The 20,821-nt window shown below is 39.2% G+C and overlaps 1 protein-coding gene and 1 long non-coding RNA gene across 3 annotated transcripts in view; one reads left to right on the forward strand and one right to left on the reverse strand.

Moving 5' to 3' along the window:
- Positions 1 to 20,821, reverse strand: part of NR6A1 (nuclear receptor subfamily 6 group A member 1) — a 205,513-nt gene that overhangs the window by 100,246 nt on the left and 84,446 nt on the right. The gene's annotated exons all lie outside the window — the stretch shown is intronic.
- LOC117201073 (uncharacterized) overlaps positions 18,327 to 20,821 on the forward strand; it is a 39,376-nt gene continuing 36,881 nt past the window's right edge. Inside the window, exon 1 of the long non-coding RNA XR_007478105.1 lies at positions 18,327 to 19,084. This is a non-coding gene — a long non-coding RNA (uncharacterized LOC117201073). The remainder of the gene's footprint in view (positions 19,085 to 20,821) is intronic.

Here is a 20,821-nt window from a genome sequence, read left to right on the forward strand (position 1 = left end):
GATTATTATGTTCTGTGGTCTCCATGAACCAATGTTCTATAAATTCCAATATTCAGGAATTCAAACTAAATTTCCATATAAAAAGCCCATGTGATATCATGACACATTTGCCGAAATCCATAAAGTATAAAATATGAAGAGTGAACCCTAATGTAAACTATGAATTTTGGGTGATAATATTGTACGATATCAATGTAGGTTCACTGATTATAACAAATGTACCATTCTGGTATGGGATGTTGATGGGAGGAGATTGTACAATATGTTTGGAAGTGAGTATATGGAAACTCTGTACTTTCTGCTCAATATTGCTGTGAACTTAAAACCTTTCTAAAAAATAGTCTATTTAAAAGGGGAAAAAACATTTCATGTGAGATCTGTTGTTCTGATTTTGGATTCAGACAACATGATCCTTGTAGATGTGCAGGAGCAGATGCCAGAGAGAGGACTTATGCTAAGGGCCAGAGACAAGGTCTGAGACAGCAAGCTCTGAACTCCTGGGATTGTCATGAAGAAAATAAAATTTTCCAATCAAAAAATGCAGAAATCGGGCTTCCCTGGTGGAGCAGTGGTTGGGAGTCCGCCTGCCGATGCAGGGGACACAGGCTCGTGCCCCGGTCTGGGAGGATCCCATGTGCCGCGGAGCAGCTGGGCCCGTGAGCCATGGCCGCTGAGCCTGCGCGTCCGGAGACTGTGCTCCGCAACGGGAGAGGCCACAGCAGTGAGAGGCCTGCGTGCCGCAAAAAAAAAAAAAAAAAAATGCAGAAATCCAAATGGTGAGCTTTCTCATTGCAGCTGGATAAAGACTCCCATTTTTGTCATGGGGTAAATTTATATGTGCCAAATTTACAAAGAGGGGTGTAGAAAGTGAGTAAATGCCTCGTCAGGAAGCTCTCTAAACTAAATGACAATTTTTGGATAAGGTTAAAAGTAGGAAGAAATGACATCCCTATCTCAAATTCTTTAAAAAATCAATACCACTTCCAGTTTCCAGTCTGGCCATGTATGGAGCTTAGAAGTTGCCACTCTGTCCTAACAACAAGAAAAAGCTGAATGAAGTGGAAAATCAACAACTCTTCATAGATGTGGCAGAGAAGTGAGGTCAGATGGCAAAACACTGTCCCCAAAATTGGAGAGACAGATACAGTTAAGAGAGAATCACAACCTACTAAAGCTGAAACTCTTGAGCAGAAAATTCCACAGGAACCAGTGCCAGAGTAAGAACACCTAAGCTGTAGTTGATGAATTGTTGGAAGCTAAGTGTGGATAACTCTGAGAGTTAAAACTCTAGAGGGAGGACTTCCCTGGTGGTCCAGTGGTTAAGACTCCATGCTTCCAATGCAGGGGGCACGGGTTCAATCCCTGGTTGGGGAAGTTCCGCATGCTGCATGGCACGGCCAAAAACAAAAACAAAAAACTCCAGAGGGACCCAGTCACAGGAGGGCTCCACACTTTTGTGAGTTTTACCTCCAAAACCTCTACCAGGACCTCACAGTGAGTATCAGAGAAAATTCCTTCTTGCTTCCAGAAGAGAGAGGGGAAAAAGACCCCTGAAATATACCAGAGCATTCTGTTCTTAACAAGGCCTGCATTCAGGAAAAAATTATTTTATTAGAGCCTAACTTGCTGGAGTTTTATCAGAGCCTAACCAACCTAGGAGACGGGAAATACCCAACTCTAGCTTCCTCTAACATCCCACATGAAGGAAAAAGGAATAACCCAACTCCAGCCCACCCAGCCATCCTGTCCCACCTAAGGGGGAAAAGAACCCTGAGAAGCGCTAGTAAAGTTCGCTGTTCTGCAGCACTGGCTCACCAAAACCCTGAGACCAAATCAAAGGACTATAGAATACTTCCCCTTCCCCACATGTTACCACTACATTACTAAAGGCCTGTTTATAGCAATTCCTTTTACCTAGTACACCACATTCAATTTTCAACAAAAAAACCCCACAAGGCATACTGAAAGGCAAAACAAGCATCAGAAATCAGAGTCAGACACTGCAGAAATGTTGGCATTATCAGACCAGGAACTTTAAAGAATATGATTAATATGCTAAGGGTTTTAATGGAAAACAGACAACATGAAAGACAGATGGATAATTTAAGCAGGGAGGTGGAAATTCTAAGAAAGAATCAAAATAAAATGCTAGAAAATAAAAAATACTGTAATAGAAATGAAGAAGGCTTTGATAGGCTCAATAGTAGACTGGGCATGGCTAAAGAAAGATCTCTGACCTTGAAGATATGACAGTAGAAACTCCCAAAACTGAAAAGCAAAGAGAAAAAAAGACTAAAACAAACAAAAGAACAGAATCTCCAAGGACTGTGGGACAACAAAAGGTGTTACATATGTGTAATGGGAATACTAGAAGGAAAAGAAAGAAACAGAAGCAATATTTGAAGTAATAATGACTGAGAATTTCCCCCAAATTAATGTCAGATACCAAACTACAGATCCAAGAAGCTCAGAGAACACCAAGCAAGATCAATGCCAAAAAAACCCCACTACACCTAGACATCATATTCAAACTTCAGAAAATCAAAGGTTAAAAGAAAAAAATCAAATCTTGGACTTCCCTGGTGGTCCAGTGGGTAAGACTCCAGGGAGCCTGGGTTCGATCCCTGGTCAGGGAACTAGATCCTGCATACGTGCTGCAACTAAGAGTTCGCATACTGCAACTAGGAGTCCACACGCCACAACTAGGAGTCCACATGCCACAACTAGGAGTCCGCATGTCGCAACTAAGAAGTCCACATGCTGCAACTAAGAGCCCGCATGCCACAGTGAAGATCCCACATGCCGCAACTAAGACCCAGAGCAGCCAAAATAAAATAAAATAAAATAAAATATAAAAATTAAAAAAGGGTGACATAACTTAAAAGAAAAAAATCTTGAAAGAAGCCGGAGGGAAAAAACATCCTACCTATAGAGGAGCAAAGGTAATAATTACATCCAAGTTAACCTCAAAATGATGCAAGCAAGAAGGGAACAGAGTAAATGTTTAGGGTGATGAGAGAAATAAACCCACCAACCTAGAATTCTGTATCTTGTGAAATTATCCTTCAAAAGTGAAAGAGAAATAAAGAATTTCTCAGACAAACAAAATTGGAGAGAATTCATTGCCAGTACACCTGCCTAGCAAGAAATGTTAAAAGCAGTTCTTCAGAGGGAAGGAAAATGTTAATAAAGTCAGAAACTCAGATCTACATAATAAGAAGTAAGAGCACTGGAGAATAAGTAAAGGTAAAATTAAAACTTATTTTTCTTATTCTTAGTTCTAACAAGTAACAGTTTAAAATAATAATAGCGGGCTTCCCTGGTGGCGCAGTGGTTGAGAGTCCGCCTGCCAATGCAGGGGACACAGGTTCATTTCCCGGTCTGGGAAGATCCCACATGCCGCGGAGCAGCTAGGCCCGTGAGCCATGGCCGCTGAGCCTGCGCGTCCGGAGCCTGTGCTCCGCAACGGGAGAGGCCACAACAGTGAGAGGCCCGCGTACCGCAAAAAAAAATAGTAATAGCATGTATTCTACTGTATATACTTACGTGTAAGTGAAATGAATGACAACATGATATAAGGGATGGGAGGTAGGAATTAGGAATATTTTGTTATTATAAGGTATACATACTACTTGTGAAATAGTATAGTGTTATTTGAAAGCTAACTTAGATTAGTTGTAAACGTATATTGCAAACTCTAGGGAACCACTAAAAAAAAAGTTAAAAAAGAAGTACAACTGACATACTCAGAAAAGAAAGAAAACAGAATCATATAAAATGCTCACTTAAAACTACAAGAGGCAGAAAAAAATGTGGAAGACAAAATTAAGGACAAATAACAAGGACAATAAATAGAAAATACTAACAAATATGGTAGATATTAATCCAACTATATCAATTATCACCTTAAACATCTTAAATACACTAATTGAAAGACAGAGATTGTCAGAGTGAATCCAAAAACAAGACCCAACTACATGTTGTCTATTGGAAACACACATATAGATTAAAAATAAAGGGATGGAGAAAGATATATCATGGTAACATCAATCAAAAGAAAGCAGGTGTGTCATCAAAAAACAAGTGTTTTGATGTTTGATGTGTTTTAAGGACACCCCTGCCCTGCTTTCTTTTGATTGGTGTTACCATGATATATCTTTCTCCACCCTTTTACTTTTAGTCAAAAAGACAATAAGTAAGTCTTGGTGAAGATGTGGAGAAAAGGTAAATCTTGTGCACTGTTGGTGAGACTGTAAACTGGTGCAGCCACTATAGAAAACAGTATAGAAGTTCCTCAAAAAGTTAAAAATAGAACTGCCATAAGATCCAACAATTTCACTTCTGGGTATTTACCCAAAGAAAACAGAAACACTAATTTGAATATACATACATACATAACAATCTTCATTGCAGCATTATTTACAATAGGAAGATACGGAAGCAACTTAAGTGTCCATCAATAGACAAGTGGGTAAAAAGATGTGGTTACGTATATAAAATGAAATATTATTTGGTCACTAAAAAAATGAAATCCTGCCATTTGTGACAACATGGATGAATCTAAAGGATATTATACTAAGTAAAATAAGTCAGAGACAAATACTGCACAATCTCACATTTGGAATCTAAAAAACAAAACAAAATGAAACAGACTCACAGACACAAAGAACAAACAGGTGGTTGCCAAAAGAGGGGGGTGGTGGAGTGGATGATATTGGTGGAGTGGATGATATTGGTGAAGGGGATTCAGAGGTACAAACCTCCAGTTACATAATATAAGTCATGGGGTTGTAATACATACATTAAGGAGTACGGTCAATAATACTGAAAGTTGTACACGAAGAGATGGTTACTAGACTTACCATGAGGATCATTTCACAATGTATACAAATGTCAAATCATTATGTAGAACACCTGAAACTAACATAATATTGTATGTAACCTATATTTATTTTTTAAAAAGTAAATGAATTGACAGATGGGTAGAGGGACAGATGGATGGATAGATATGGATTAAAGCAGAGTGAAACAATGGGAGAATATAGGAGGTGGGCATATGAGTATTCACTCTACAGTCTTTAACTTCTCTGGTGTTTGAAATTTTTGTAATAATATTTGGGGAAAAGTTTTTTAAATACTTCAAAAAAGTTATAATTTTTGGAACTGACTGATGAGTACATCGGGGCTCTTTATACCATTCTCTTTACATCTGCATATATTTGGATATTTCCACAATAAAATTTATAAACTTTAAAAACAAGTTAACAGGCTAAAAAAAAAAACTAAGAATGGGTATATTAATTTCAGACAAAGCAAATTTCAGAGTGAGGTAAGTTATCAGGGATAACAAAGGGCATTACATAATGATAAAGGCATCAGTACTCCAAAGATGACATAACAACCCTTAATGTGTATGCACCTAACAACAAAGCATCAAAATATGAGATAAACTCATTATTTAAATTTACAATTCTTTGACCCAAAATGTGGTTGAATACTTATTCATAATGTTTCATTTTAAAATATTTATTTATGTCTGTGTGTCCAATTTTTATTGTGACATATATCAAAAGTATGTGTATGTATAATTTAAATCATCATAATAATACAGTAAACACTAATTTTTTAGCTTATGAAAAAATATGAGGTAAAAACTGATATTGGTAGAACTGCAAAAAGAAATAGATTTGAATCTATTATTATAGTTGGACACTTTAACACCCATCTATCAGAAATGAACAGATCTAACAGCCATAAAATCAGTAAGAACACAGCTGAACTACACTGAACTACAAATCAACTGAACATAATTGATATTTACAGACTACTTTATCCAACAACAGCAATATTACACATTCTTCTCAAGCTCATGTGGAACGTCCACCAAGACAGACCACATTCTGGATCATAAAACACACCTTAACAAACTTAAAAGAACAGAAATCATACAGTGAATGTCTGCTCTCAGATCACAATGGAATTAAACTAGAAATCAATAACAGCAAGATAGCTGGAAAATTACTTAAAATATTTGGAGATTAAACAATACAATTCTAAACACATGGGTCAAAGAAGAAATCTGAAGAGAAATTTTTAAAATATTTTGAAATATTTTAAAAATGAAAATACAACTTATCAAATGAAATACAACTTATCAAAATTCGTAGGATGCATCAATAACAGTGCTTAAAGAAAAATTAATAGCACTGAATGTTTTAGAGTTGAATTTGAATTCAATATTAGAGTTGAAAATTGAATATTAGAAAAGATCTAAAATCAATAATCTAAGCTTCCACCTTAGGAAACTAGAATAGGAAGAGCAAATTAAAACCAAAGCAAGCAGAAGAAAAGAAATAATAAGAACTAGAGGGAAAAAAAATCAATGAAATCGAAAATAAGAAATCAATAGAGAAAATCAACAAAACCAAAAGCTGGTTCTTTGAAAAGATAAATAAAATCAATAAGCCTCTAGCCAGGCTAAGAAAACAAGGGAGAAGACACAAATTACCAAAATCAGAAATGAAAGAGGTGACATCAGTACAGATCACACAGACATTAGAATAAAGAAATACTATGAACAACTTTATGCCCACAAATTTGATAACCTAGATGAAATGGACCAATTCCTGGAAAGACATAATCTCCCAAAACTCACACAAGAAGAAATAATCTAAATAGCCTTATTATTAAATTAAATCAATAATTAATTATCTTCCCAAACAGAAAGCACCAGGCCCAGATGGGTTCACTGGTGAATTCTACAGAACACGTAAGAACAAAATTATACCAATTTTCTATAATCTCTTCCAGAATACAGAAGCAGAAGGGATATTTCTTAACTTATTATGTGAGGTCAGCATTCCAAGACCTTGTAAGAAAATTACAAACCAATTTCTCTCATTAATACGGATTTAAAAATCCTCAACAAAATACTAGCAAATGGAATCCAACAATGTAAACAGAAATATACATCATAACCAAATGGGATTTATTCCAGGTATGCAAGGCTGGTTTGTCATTTGAAAATTATTAATATAATCCATCGAATCAACATGCTAAAGAAAAAAAACACTTGATCATATCAAAAGATGCAGAAAAAAGCATTTGACAAAATCCAACACCCATTCCCAATAAAAACTCTCAGGAAACTAGGAATAGAAGGGAACTTCCTTAATGTGATAAAGAACATCTGCAAAAAACCTACAGCTAACACCAAACTTAATGATAAGAAACTCAAAGCCTTCCTGCTAAGATCAGGAACAATGCAAGGATGCCCCTCTCACTACTGCTTTTCAACATCACACTGGAAGTCCCAGCTATTGTGATAAGACAGCAAAAAGGAAATAAAAGGTATACAGATTAGGAAGGAAGAAATAAAACTGTCTTTGTTCACAGATGACAAGATCGTCTATGTAGAAAATCCTAAAGAATCAACAAAAAACTCCTGGAACTAATAAGCAGTGATAATAAGGTTTCAGGATACAAGGCTAATAAACAAAAGTCAGTCACTTTCCTATATACAAGTAATGAACAAATGGAATTTGAAATTAAAAATACATTACCATTTATAATAGCACAACCCTCCCAAAATGAAATACTTAGGTATAAAACTAACAAAATATGTACAAGATCTATATGAGGAAAACTACAAAATCCTGATGAAAAAAATGTCAAAAAAGTACTAGAGAGATATTACATATTCATAGATAGGAAAAGTCAATATCACCAGATACCAGTTCCTCCCACCTTGATTTACAGATTCAATGCAATCTCAATCAAAATCCCAGCAACTTATTTTGTAGATATCAACAAACTGATTCTAAAGTTTATATGCAGAGGCAAAAGACCCAGAATGGCCAATACAATATTGAAATAGAAGAACAAAGCTGAAGAACTGACACTATCTGACTTCAAGAATTATTATGAAGTCACAGTAATCAAGACAGTGTGGTACTGGGGAAAAAACAAATAGATTAATGGAACAGAATAGAGAGCCTAGAAACGGACCCACATAAATACAACCAAATGATCTTTGACAAAGGAGTAAAAGCAATAAAATGTAGCCAAGTTAGCCTTCAAGAAATGGTGCTGGAACAACTGGATATCTACATATATTAAAAAAAAAAAAATCAATCTACACACAGACCTTACACCCTTAACAAAAATTAACTCAAAATGGATCACAGGCCTAAACGAAAAACACAAAACTATGAGACTCCTAGAAGATAACACAGGAGAAAACCTAGATGACCTTCTGCATGGCAATGAATTGTTGGGTACAACACCAAAAGCATGACCCATGAAAGAAATAATTAGTAAGCTAGACTTCATTAAAATGAAAAATTTCTGGTCTGCTAAAGACAATGTCATTAGAATGAGATGACCAGACTACGAGAAAATATTGGTAAAAGACACATCTGAGGGCTTCCCTGGTGGCGCAGTGGTTGAGAGTCCGCCTGCCGATGCAGGGGACACGGGTTCGTGCCCCAGTCTGGGAAGATCCCACATGCCGTGGAGGGGCTGGGCCCGTGAGCCATGGCCGCTTAGCCTGTGCATCCGGAGCCTGTGCTCCGCAACAGGAGAGGCCACAACAGTGAGAGGCCCACGTACCGCAAAAAAAAAAAAAAAGAAAAAGACACATCTGATAAAGGACTGCTATCCAAAATTATAAAAGAAACTCTTAAAACTCCACAATAAGAAAAAACCCTCAACAATAAGAAAATGAACAACCAAATTAAAAAATAGGTGAGAAACCTTACTAGACACCTCACCAAAGAAGATACAGAGATGGCAAGCAAGCATAAGATGTTCAACATCATCTGTCATTAGGGGAGTGCAAGTTAATATGACAAGATATCACTACACACCTGTTAGAATGACTCCCACACCAAAAAAAAAAAAGAGAGAGAGAGACAATATCATATGCTGGGGAGGATGATGTAGAGCAACCGGAATTCTCATTCCTTGCTGGTAGAAATGCTACCCTGGAAGACAGTTTGGCAGTTGCATACAAACTAAACATACTCATACCATATGATCCAGTAACCACCCTTGGTATTTACCCAAATGAACTGAAAACTTATGTCCACACAAAAATTTACATACAGATGTTTATATATAGCAGCTCATAACTACCAAAACTTGGAAGTGGCTAAGATGCGCTTTGGTAGGTGAGTGGATAAACTGTGGTACATCCAGACAAAGGAATTGTTATTCAGTGCTAAAAAGAAATGAGCTATCAAGCTATGAAAAGACATGGAGGAAACTTAAATGCATATTACTAAGTGAAAGAAGCCACTCTAAAAAGGCCACATACTATATGATTCCAACTGCATAACATCTGGAAAAGGCAAAACTATGGAGACAGCAAAAAGATTAGTAGTTGCCAGTGGTTAGGAAGGAGGGAGAGAGGGATGAATAGGCAGAGCACAGAGAATTTTTAGGGCAGTGAAACTATTCTGTAACATACTGCAATGGTAATACACATCATTACCTATTTGTCAAAATCCACAGAAGGTACAATACCAAGAGTGAAATCTAAACTATGAGGACTTCCCTGGTGGTCCAGTGGGTAAGACTCCGCACTCCCAATGCAGAGGGCCTGGGTTAGATCCCTGGTCGGGGAACTAGATCCCACATGCATGCCGCAACTAAGAGTCCACATGCTACAACTAAGAAGTCCACATGCCGCAACCAAGAGTCCAAAGGCTGCAACGGAGATCCTGTGCGCTGCAACAGAGATCCTGTGCGCCGCAACAAAGACCCCCCGGTGCTACATACATTCATGAATGTATGCATGCATGCATGAATAAATAAATAAATATATTTTTTAAAAGAGCAGTGGCTGAAACCAGCAATGGTCATTTTATAAATAAATAAAATAGAAACTATGGATTTTGGGTGACAATGATGTGTCAGTGTAGGTTTATCAACTGTAACAAATGCATCACTCTGGTAATGGATGTTGATAGTTGGTCGGGGGTCATGCACGTTGGGAACAGGGAGTATATTGGAACTCTCTGTACTTTCCACTCAATTTGGGGGTGAACCTAAAGCTGCTCCAAAAATAAAGTTTATTAGTTAAATAAAATACATATGAAAGAAAAAATACCAATTTTCTAACTTTTCAAGTATTAATAGCTATTGCCTTTAGAAGCCTGGAGAAAAAACGGCGGTACAATTTTTACAAAGAAGAAAACCATATATTCACAATTTTTGAAGTTAAAAAAGGCTCCCTTAAAACTGCTTAAGTGAATTAATCCCTGCCATGTTTTGTCAGTGGGCACTTATGACTCTAATGGGAATGGTGACCATGTAAACTTCTAGAAAGTGTGTAATTTCAGTGGCAGGTATCTCCTGAACATGGGCTCTCTACATATTTAAAAGGTTAATAGGGACTTCCCTGGTGGTCCAGTGGCTAAGACTGCGTTCCCAATGCAGGGGGCCTGGGTTCAATCCCTGGTCAGGGAACTAGATCCCACATGCCACAACTAAGACCCAGCGCAGCCAAATAAATAAATATTTAAAAAATAATAATAAAAGTTAATAAACCTGCTTGGAGAGGCCTAGTAGTAATTACAAATGGTAAGTCAGGCCAAAACACTGGCCACCAATGGCCTGCATCTGAACCATATCCCTTGGGAGTGCTGGTACCTGCCTAGGTTCAGCCCTCTGTGACCTGGAATTCAGCTCTGGCTTCTTCCTGTGACACAGTCTGACCCCACGTGGGCTCAGCCCATAGCCAAGTACCTTTTTGCCCTATCACCTTCTGCCCAGTAACCATGTGGCTCTGGATCAGTGGATATTCCAAATCTCAACAGCCCTAAGTTCCTCAATGTTACAATCAGCTCCTGAAGATTTTGATGCCCTGAATTTTTAAATGATGTTGAAGTCACCATAACACAACTCTGAACTGAATCTCTTTTTTAAGTTAAAATGCTCAAGAATGATTTGATACTTTAAAGGGAAAAAAGGGGTATAAACACCACCACCATTCTCTGAACACTGGCAATGCCCTTGAGAGGCAATGGAAGTGCGTTAGTGAAGACAGCAAATAGGTAATACAAAGAGACAGCTTTGGAGCCACACCAAAACAAAAACAAAATCCATACACACCAAAAACAAAACAAAACAAAACCCCACAAAAAACCTGAGTTAGATTACTGGCTCTGTCTTAGGAATCTTGAAGAAGCTAGTACTTAACCTCTCTGTACCTCAGTTTTCCTCATTTGTATAAAGGAGGAAATGACAATGCCAACTTAGTAAGGATGTTATTAAGAATTCAAAGTAACAGTTTTGCATAACAGTTTTGCAAAGTCCCATCTTTACCCTTGATGTGATCCATGAGAAGACAAAATGGGGGAGAAAATGTAGGCCTTATCATATATCTAAAGAAATTATCCAAAATCCCTGCTTTAATTATATAATCAAATGACTAACATTGGACCAGTCTCTTCACAAAAAAATGAGCATTTTCTTGGCAGCCACAGGAGTAATGCTTTATGACCCATGCCTTCAACCCAATCCTACCCACGTGATTTTACCCTTTTCCCTAGCAGACACTGGGGCACCTGACTAGTTTTGCCTACCCAAGAAACAAGGAGGTTCAGAAGCTTTGGAGAGCCAATGCAGTTCAAGCTCAAAAGAGAAAAAAACCTATGTCTATGTCATGGCAGAAGAAAAAAAAGAAAAACAAAAACAAAACCCAGCAGGTTAATAAAGGAAGCTAGCAGAAGATTAAACTCCTGTTTTTCACTGAAAAGCAACTGCATAAAGACTAAAAACATAAATCTGTACTGATTAAAAAAGTGTTGGAGGTGGGACTTACCCTGTGGTGCAGTGGCTGAGAATCCGCCTGCCAATGCAGGAGACATGGGTTTGATCCCTGCGCCGGGAGGATCCCACATGCCGCGGAGCAACTAAGCCCGTGTGCCACTGCTACTAAGCCTGCGCTCCAGAGCCCTTGAGCCACAACTACTGACCCCACGTGCTGCAACTAGCCTGAGTGCTGCAATTACTGAAGCCCGCACACCTAGAGCCTGTGCTCTGCAACAAGAGAAGCCACTGCAACGAGAAGCCTGTGCACTGCCACGAAGAGGAGCCCCCACTCACCGCAACTAGAGAAAGCCCACGAACAGCAACGAAGACCCAACCCAGCCAAAAAAAAAAAAACAAAAACAAGTGTCGGAGGTATCCTAGACAAACCCCACACTACACAGGAATAAGAAAGCAGCTCTATTTCCACAGTGTTGGGTTTTCAAAGGTTTCCATCCTCTGACATAACCCTTTACTCTTAAAGCCTAGGAATGTCCCCTTCTACACAGTCTCATTAACTCAGAGCTCCAATTCGGCTCTGAGGTGAAGGTACAATTTTTAAAGGTAGGTATAGTGTAGCTTCTATCCCAACCTCAGCCACTACCTGACTTTGTGATTGTTTAAGAATCATTTCTTTTGTCTGAGCCTCAATGTTTCTTTTCTGTAAAATAAGGATAATACACAAAATAGTTTTTTGGGGCACTGTAACTGTTCTGTGTCCTGATTGTTCTGTATCCTAATTTTAAGAAATAAAAATAATAAATGAAAACAATAGGGATAATAACTTTCCCCTCACAGAACTGTCATGAGAATTAAACTAAAACCTATGTCAAAAGGGCCTAGAGGGCTTCCCTGGTGGCACAGTGGTTAAGAGTCTGCCTGCCAATGCAGGGTACAGGGGTTCAAGCCCTGGTCCAGGAAGATCCCACATGTCGCGGAGCAACTAAGCCCATGCACCACAACTACCGAGCCTGCGCTCTAGAGCCCGAGCACCACAACTACTGAAGCCCATGTGCCACAACTACTGAGCCTGTGCTCTAGAGCCCGAGCACCACAACTACTGAAGCCCATGTGCCACAACTACTGAAGCCCACATGCCTAGAGCCCATGCTCCACAACAAGAGAAGCCACCGCAATAAGAGGCCCACGCACTGCAACAACAGCGGCCCCTGCTGCTGTAACTGAAGAAAAGCCTGCATGCAGCAACAAAGACTCAACACAGCCAAAAAATAAATTAAATTAAATTAGATTAAAAGGCGGGGGTGGGGTGGGTAGAGCAGCAGTCCCCAACCTTTTTGGCACCAGGGACCAGTTTCCTGGAAGACAATTTTTCCATGGACCGGGGTGGGGGTGTGGGTGCGGAAATGGTTCAGGCGGTAATGCGACCAATGGGGAGTGATGGGCAGGGAGTGATGGGCAGCGGCAGATGAAGCTTTGCTTGCTTGCCCGCCACTCACCTCCTGCTGTGCGGCCTGGTTCCTAATGGGCCGTGGACCGAGGGTTAGGGACCCCTGGCCTAGAGTACAGTGCATGGCTAGCTCATAGTAAACAACAGGCATTAATTCCCTACCCTTTCCCTTTGATACAGCCTTATCCTCCAGCAGGAGAGGAGGACATGGTTTCTCCTTTCAGCAAAATTAACTCAACCAGTACCGTAACCAGGTCAGAAAACGGCAGGGCTGGACTCAGATGCTAGATATATTTCCTGTCTTGTATCTGAGCACTGACTCCAAGTTACACTGCAACAGCTCGCTTTTGAGAGGCCACATTCTCACTCTCATAAGCTAGGTATCACACAGCTATTATTTTAAGAAGCCAAGATTAGCTCAGGGGTAGGCTGAGTAACGAGATACAAGTGCTTTGGGAAACTGCTGGTTCGCAGTACAACTAATGAGTAATATCAACTGCATGCTGTCCAAGATATGGAAGACAACGCCAAGTGGCCAACAGCTCTTTGAAAAAGGCAGAGGACATCATCAGGGGAAGAATATTTCTGTCCCATCCTACAGCCTCTGCTTTGAAAATTTACATTTTATATAATCATTATTAAAGGTCATTTTTGGTGTTTTCATTTTTGTTCACTTTCACTGAAGGTTATAATCACTAGAAAAGCTATACAATGTGGTAACAAGGAAGGGCTTTGGAATCATTAGCAATGGTTTAAGTCCCAGCTCTGCTACTTCCTTGCTATGTGACAAATGACAAGTCATAACCTCTCCGAGCCTCAGATTTCTCCCCTATAATGTTTTTTCAAAGTTCAGATTGTCCCTTCAGTGGGTTTTAAAATCAATTTAGTGGCTTGTAAATAATATTTTTTAAGTAAAAAAAAAAAATGTAGATGACTACATGTAATAAGGACAAGTACTATATACCATGAAAATATGGTTTCAGATATAGATATTGATACATAGATATATATACAAGTACGTGTATAATGGATTACAATATAAAATACCTTTCTTACAGAGGATAATGGTCAAAACCATTTGAACACAACTGACCTATAAAATGAAACTATCAGGTGTGTAATGTTATGTTCGGTATTTTTCACAGTATTTGAAAAAATCAAATAATATGGGAAAAATGTTAGCAATTAACCCTACTAGAGTCAGAATACCTGAATACAACCTTACTTAAGAATACTGGGAAGGGGGGACTTTCCTGGTGGTCCAGTAAAGAATCCGCCTTACAATGCAGGGGGCGTGGGTTTGATCCCTGGTCAGGGAACTAAGATCCCACATGCCGCAGGGCAACTAAGCCTGCAGGCCACAACTACTGAGCTCGTGCGCCTCAACTAGAGAGCCTGAATACCGCAAACTACAGAGTCCACGCACCCTGGAGCCTGCGCACCACAACTAGATAAGAGAAAACCTGCATACCACAACTAGAGAGAAGCCCGTGCACCACAAAGAAGAGCCTGCACACTGCCAACGGAAGATCTCGCATGCCTCAACGAAGATCCCGCATGCCACAACTAAGACCTGACGCAGCCATACATACATATATACATAAATAATCTTAAAAAAAAAAAAAAAAAAAGAATACTGGCAAACGGACTTCCCTGGTGGTCCAGTGGTAAAGAATCCGCCTTCCAACGCAGGGGAGGTGGGTTCAATCCCTGGTTGGGGAACTAAGATCCCACATGCCACAGGGTAGCTAAGCCTGTGGGCCACAACTACTGAGCTGGCAGGCGTCAACTAGAGAGAGAAAATAGAAGGAAGCCCGCATGCCACAGTGAAGAGCCCACGTACCTCAACAAATACCGTGCATGCCGCAACTAAGACCCGACACGGCCAAAAAATAAAAATAATACTGGGAAAGTTCCTCTTTACTTGTCAATTTCAGATTCCCATCAGTATGCCCTTAAGTATATCATATAAATGAAACAGCCATCATCAACTGCCAAGAACACGTCCTTCAAAGTACTGACACAGAAAGATCAGGTCTAATTAAGAACTGAATTTCAGCCTAAATTAATACAGAAAACCAGCATACAAAACCCTATCCACACAACAGTGATGTTGTGAAAACAACAAGACTCCTGTTGAACGAGCCCTCTTTGATCTGGAAAGAGCAATGAAACCAATGGTTGCCCCAGCATTCTTGTAAAAGAAGTATCATTCTGCTAGGACATCTAGAGCTGGCCACTAACATGCGAAAGCCTTGGCAAAGTCTCCAGCTTGGGAAGGACTCCAGTTAAAGGTAGTGTCAGGGGAATTCACTAGCAGTCCAGTGGTTAGGACTCTGTGCTTCCGCTGCAGGGGGCACAGGAACTAAGATCCTGCATGCCTCCCAGAGCAGCCCAAAATAAATTAATTTAATTTAAAAAAAAAAAAAGGTAGTGTCAGGAGGACTCTTATGCTTAAAACCTTCTAATCTCCTACCTTTGGGGAAAAATCTAAATTTCTTATCACAGCTCACAAGGCCCTACATGATAGGATCCCATCCTACCTCTCCAACATTATCTCCTACCTGCATTCACTCCACTTTAGCCATGCTACTCTTTCTGCTCCTCAAACACACCAAACTCAATCCTATCTTAGAGCTCTTACATCTCGTTCTCATTGCTCAGATCACACTTCTTTTAGCTCTTTATCCTCTAGGATTCTTCTTGTCATCGTTTGGCTCTCAGCTTGTATATTTTACTTCCTCAGAGAAGCATTCCTGGGTATTTCCTCATTTAAGGAGTCCCTCATCCAAATCTACCCCCAAGGCATTGTCCGTCATCACATTACCCTATTTTATTTTCCTCATAGCATGGTTTCCTGTTTTACGTTATATTACTTTGTAAACTTATTTTTCTGTCTCCTCACTAGCATGCAAGATCCATAAGAATCTGTTCTGGTTTATTCTTGACTCACCCTAGCACCTAGAACAGTATCATTCATATATGTATGAGGAACATCGATTCATTTGTTCTAGTGCATTCACTTAACTGCACTTTCAAAATAACCTAAGAGAATTTACATACACAGGAATATCTGTGAACTGAGTTCAACAAGGAGTTGTTCAGCTAAAGATCTATAATGTGCAAAGCTTTCCTCTGAGTATCCACTCATGAACCATCTCTATCACAGGGCTCTAGCTCCTGATGCCTAATGAAAGAATATCTGATTTGGAATCAATGCTTAGCCTTAATCTCCTGCTTCCAAACCCACTGATCATCACCTCACTATGGAGTTTGCATAATGGCTCTGGAGCCAAAAGAGACAAGGGTTCAAATCTCAGTTTTATCTTTTACATGCTATGAGGTCCTGAACAAGTTATCTATTAAATGAAGATAACAATACTTATCTCAGAGCTGTTTTGAAAGTTAAATAATGTAAATAAAACATCTGTCACAGTGTCTTGCCTATAATAAAAATCCAACAAAATTAGCTATTATTCTATTATTATTCATTAATTCACATTTTTTTCCAACTAATTTTTATTGATGTCTACTTCCTAAACAAGAGGCACAGGCACAATTCAAAAGGAATTTACTACAGTCCCTGCCCAGGAAGAGCTCACAGTGTAATAGGAAAAGATAAACCCATAAAAAATAAATAGAGAGAATTATGTTTTAAGTCTCATCCAAGAAGGCTGAAAAGAATCTGCCCTTCTCTAGCAAATCTGATATTAGGGCCTAGTTAATCTCTAAAGTAAAAAGGCATACCAAAACCCTTCTAACTGATAAAATGGAATAGCTTTTAAGATGGGTCAGACAGCTCTGTAAAGAAGCCCTCACAAGATTACAAGAAGAATGGTCAAGAATAATTGTCTTAATAGCCAAAAGGTGGGAGCAACTAAGTGTCCATCGACAGATGAAAGGATAAACAAAATGCGGTCTATACGTACAACGGAACGGAATATTATTCAACCTAAAAAGGAAGGAAATTTTGACACATGCTACAACATGAATGACCCTAGAGGACATTAAGCTAAGTGAAGTAACCCAGTCACAAAAAGACAAGTACTGTATGATTCTACTTTTATGAGGTATCTTGAACAGTCAAATTCATAGAGACAGAAAGAATGGTGGTTGCCAGGGGCTGGGGGAGGAAGGAATAAGAAGTTAATGTTAGGTACAGAGTTTCAGTTTGGGGAAATAAAAATATTCTGGAGATAGGTGGTGGGGATGATTATACAACAATGTGAATGTACCTAATGCTACAGACTACAGACGTTAAAATGGTAAATTTTACTGTACGTATATTTTACCACAACTTAAAGAAAAAAAGGAATGATTGTTCTGTAGTTTACAGAAAGAGAGGGTGTGAATCCCTTCTTTTCTGACTTTGATCATTGTTATATCCCATAGCATATCAACCCAGCTTCTCCAGGTTAAGACAAGAGAAAAATTCCTGGGCAGTCCCCATATATAGGATGCTGTGTAACATCTAAGAAATTACAAATACTTAAACATCCAAACCCAGAATTTACAGCAAAACAGACAGACGCTATACACTGACCATGGATTTATTTCCACAAGTGTAAGAGAGGCAGAAAATAAAACAGTATTTATATGTCTAAACACCAGTTTAGGATTATATAAGCTAATTCCTTTATTGCTTCAAATTTTTAAAAAATAGTGTTAATTTGCATTAAACAAAGCAACTTTCATATACTAAACAAAAATGTCACAACCGACAGTCCAAATAATGGCCTCATTTCCTAGTGGCCCAGAAAGACAGGAAATAATCCCAAGGACCCTAGTTCAGACAGACTAGAGAGAGTAGACTGTGCCTATCTTGCATAAAGCCTATGTCACAGTTCAGTGGGATCCTATACTTTGGTAGCTTCGTCCCAGCAGTCCCCTATGTGACTAAGGACTAGGATAAGAGTGACGGCTTCACAAAGGTGATAAGAGATAAAGTTTCTTCCTAGGACATTCAAAGACTCCAAAATCCAAAAGTTAACTTCTCTGCTGTCCATCCATCCAATTTTCATTAAGAGCAATCTGTATCATCTAGGAAGCTTCAAAGTCAAATGTTACCTTTATTTTTACCTTATCAAACCCATAAAATCACGGCCAGGGTGTGGTCTGGACATGGACCTTGGTTAAGGTCACAAAAATTCTCAAATCAAATAATTGGGTTAAGTTAGAGCAAAGTTCATCAACAATAAAATGACAGAATTCAGGAAAAGTCGGCTTCCTTCTTGCATTTCAGGAAGGCTAGCATTGTTCCTAATACTAGTACATAGGTGTAAGTAACCTCTGAGTGGGTAATGCCACCAAACAAAAGCAACACCTTCAAAGTCTCTCTCAGTGACTAGAGGCAGCCAGACACTCAAACTGCCAGTCCTGAATTACGGCCTCTGAATGGTGAGGGCTTCACATTTCACTGATCAGGGCACAGCCCAATCAGAAGACAAACCCCTGCACTGCCAGGGACCAGCAAATCCGCTTTCTTCCAGTGTGCACATGACTGAATGTGCTTCTGTCCATCATCTGGGTCATATATAGTTCAATGCGAGCTGAGCAGACAGGGCTGCAAGGAAATCTGGCGCGGTTCAGTACCTCATCTAGTCTGGGTTCCAGTATCTAATTTTTTTTTTTACTGACAAACTCATTTCTCTACCGGGACAGGATGCTGTGCTGGCTGGGAGTTCCATTTCTACAGCAAGAATCCTATCTGGAAACAGAGAAGTTGTCCTCTAAGCCACAGCAGCTCGAACTTTTTTGATTGTTGTTGCTGCTTTCTCCCATCACCCCCACCCCCTTTTGACAAAGATCCAACTGTAAAAAGTCTTACGTAACAGTTCAGGACTACTTCGGTTCTTTTACTGGGTAAGCACTTTCAATTTTTTTTTTTTTTAAACTAAAAACCATTTTAACATTGAATCTGTTGAGAGGCTTGACTAAAATCTTTTAAGTAATTTGTGTGGTGAAATACTGTCAGTGGATTTTTTAGTCTCATTTCTGCACGTGCTCCTTTGTTCTCAGAACAGAAGCTTTTTATACACACCCCATAACGCAGCTGGAGAGAGTTATGAAGTCAGTTATTATAAGGAACACAAAGGTTGCTTTGCATTCTTTGCCTTTAGATAATTAATTTTGTATTTGTTTTCTTAAAACGAAGTATTAAAGAAGAGAGAAAGTGAATAAACAAAAGAATAAACTGTTGGAGAATCTAGCAAAGTTTGAAGTTTTTACCACCTTTTTTCTATCTGTAGTTTTGTGTAGCCAAACACTTGTGCTGCCTGGGGCGGTGGGGGTAGAGGCAAGCGTAGACAGAGAGGAACTAAGCCAGACATGGACAAAGGCATGAGCCAAAACCAGACAGTCCTGGCCGTTCCATAGGCCAGCAGTGGGTGAGACAGGTCAGCCAGCTGCAGGGGCGGGAGAGGGGGGAAAGGGGCATGGATGTGTGAGGTGCTCATGCGTGCGATCGTGACTAGATTCTGAAACTGCCAGCCATTTTCCCAGCTATGCTTTGTGCAATCTAAAGGAATGCATCTCCTCTGAAGCAGTCTTGCCAGAGCCCAGTGATAGCGAGGAGTGTGATAAATACCACAACATATGTAATCAGAAAATACTGGGATCTGGGGTGGGCAAGAGGGAATGCAGAGGGTGTGGAAATTTTTTAGTGATCTGGAATGTGTTGAGTGACAGGAAGTGCCCCAAGCTCTCCCCCCCCTCAACTCTTCTCAGTCGCGCCTGCTTTTGTCTAACTCTTGTAATCTACACACTACTGCTTACAAAGCTGTCTGAGTTTAAGACAAAAAGAAACATAAAAGGCTCTCCCGTTGCACAGTACCTGCAATATGGAAGGAATGTAAAAAGCATGGCCCTTTTTAAGCCTGTGGACATTTTTTCAGGCATACAGGAGAAAGATAATATAACAATTTTCCAAGGATAATGAAATTATGAATTATAGTCAAGCTTCCAAATCTAATTTTTAAAATCCTGATTCTGCTCTACTTACAAATGCTTAAGTTGGTTCCTAATTTGAAGGAGGCTTGTTTGTTTGGTTAATACATCGCATTTGAAGTTGTTTCTATTTTCTCTTTATAAATTTGTGCTTTGGGAGGAAAAAATGCAAATAAGTAGAATGCTCTGAAAAAAAGGAGATTTTTCCCTTCAATGGTTGGAAAGTATTTTAAAGGGTTGGTTTCTTGGAAAAAGCAGCTCCCTCTCTCTCATTTTTGCATGTATGCTATAAAGATAACTTTATGCCATTATAAATGTAAGGTAGAAAACTTTTGACAGAAAAAAATAGTGTTCTAAGAGAAAAACAACTTAGCATTTTCCCAAACTTCCATATTATCAACAGAAACACTAAACTTAAGAGAAAAGTAGCCAAATAGTTCAACGGCTAACTCTACTTTTGGAAGATGAAATGGAAAATTAAGTGTGAATAAAATGATACTTGGGAATGTTTCTACCTCCTACTACAAAAGATGTTAGTGGTCAGCCCAGGAGTTAATCTTTCCTAGTGTGGCTCTGAGCCTTCATGCCGAGCAGACGTTATTCACATGACGATTCGAAAAGTCCATTCATATATCTCACTACCTGGATTTGAAT

Source organism: Orcinus orca, chromosome 6 (genome assembly GCF_937001465.1).
Source record: "Orcinus orca chromosome 6, mOrcOrc1.1, whole genome shotgun sequence".
Lineage (NCBI taxonomy): Eukaryota > Metazoa > Chordata > Mammalia > Artiodactyla > Delphinidae > Orcinus > Orcinus orca.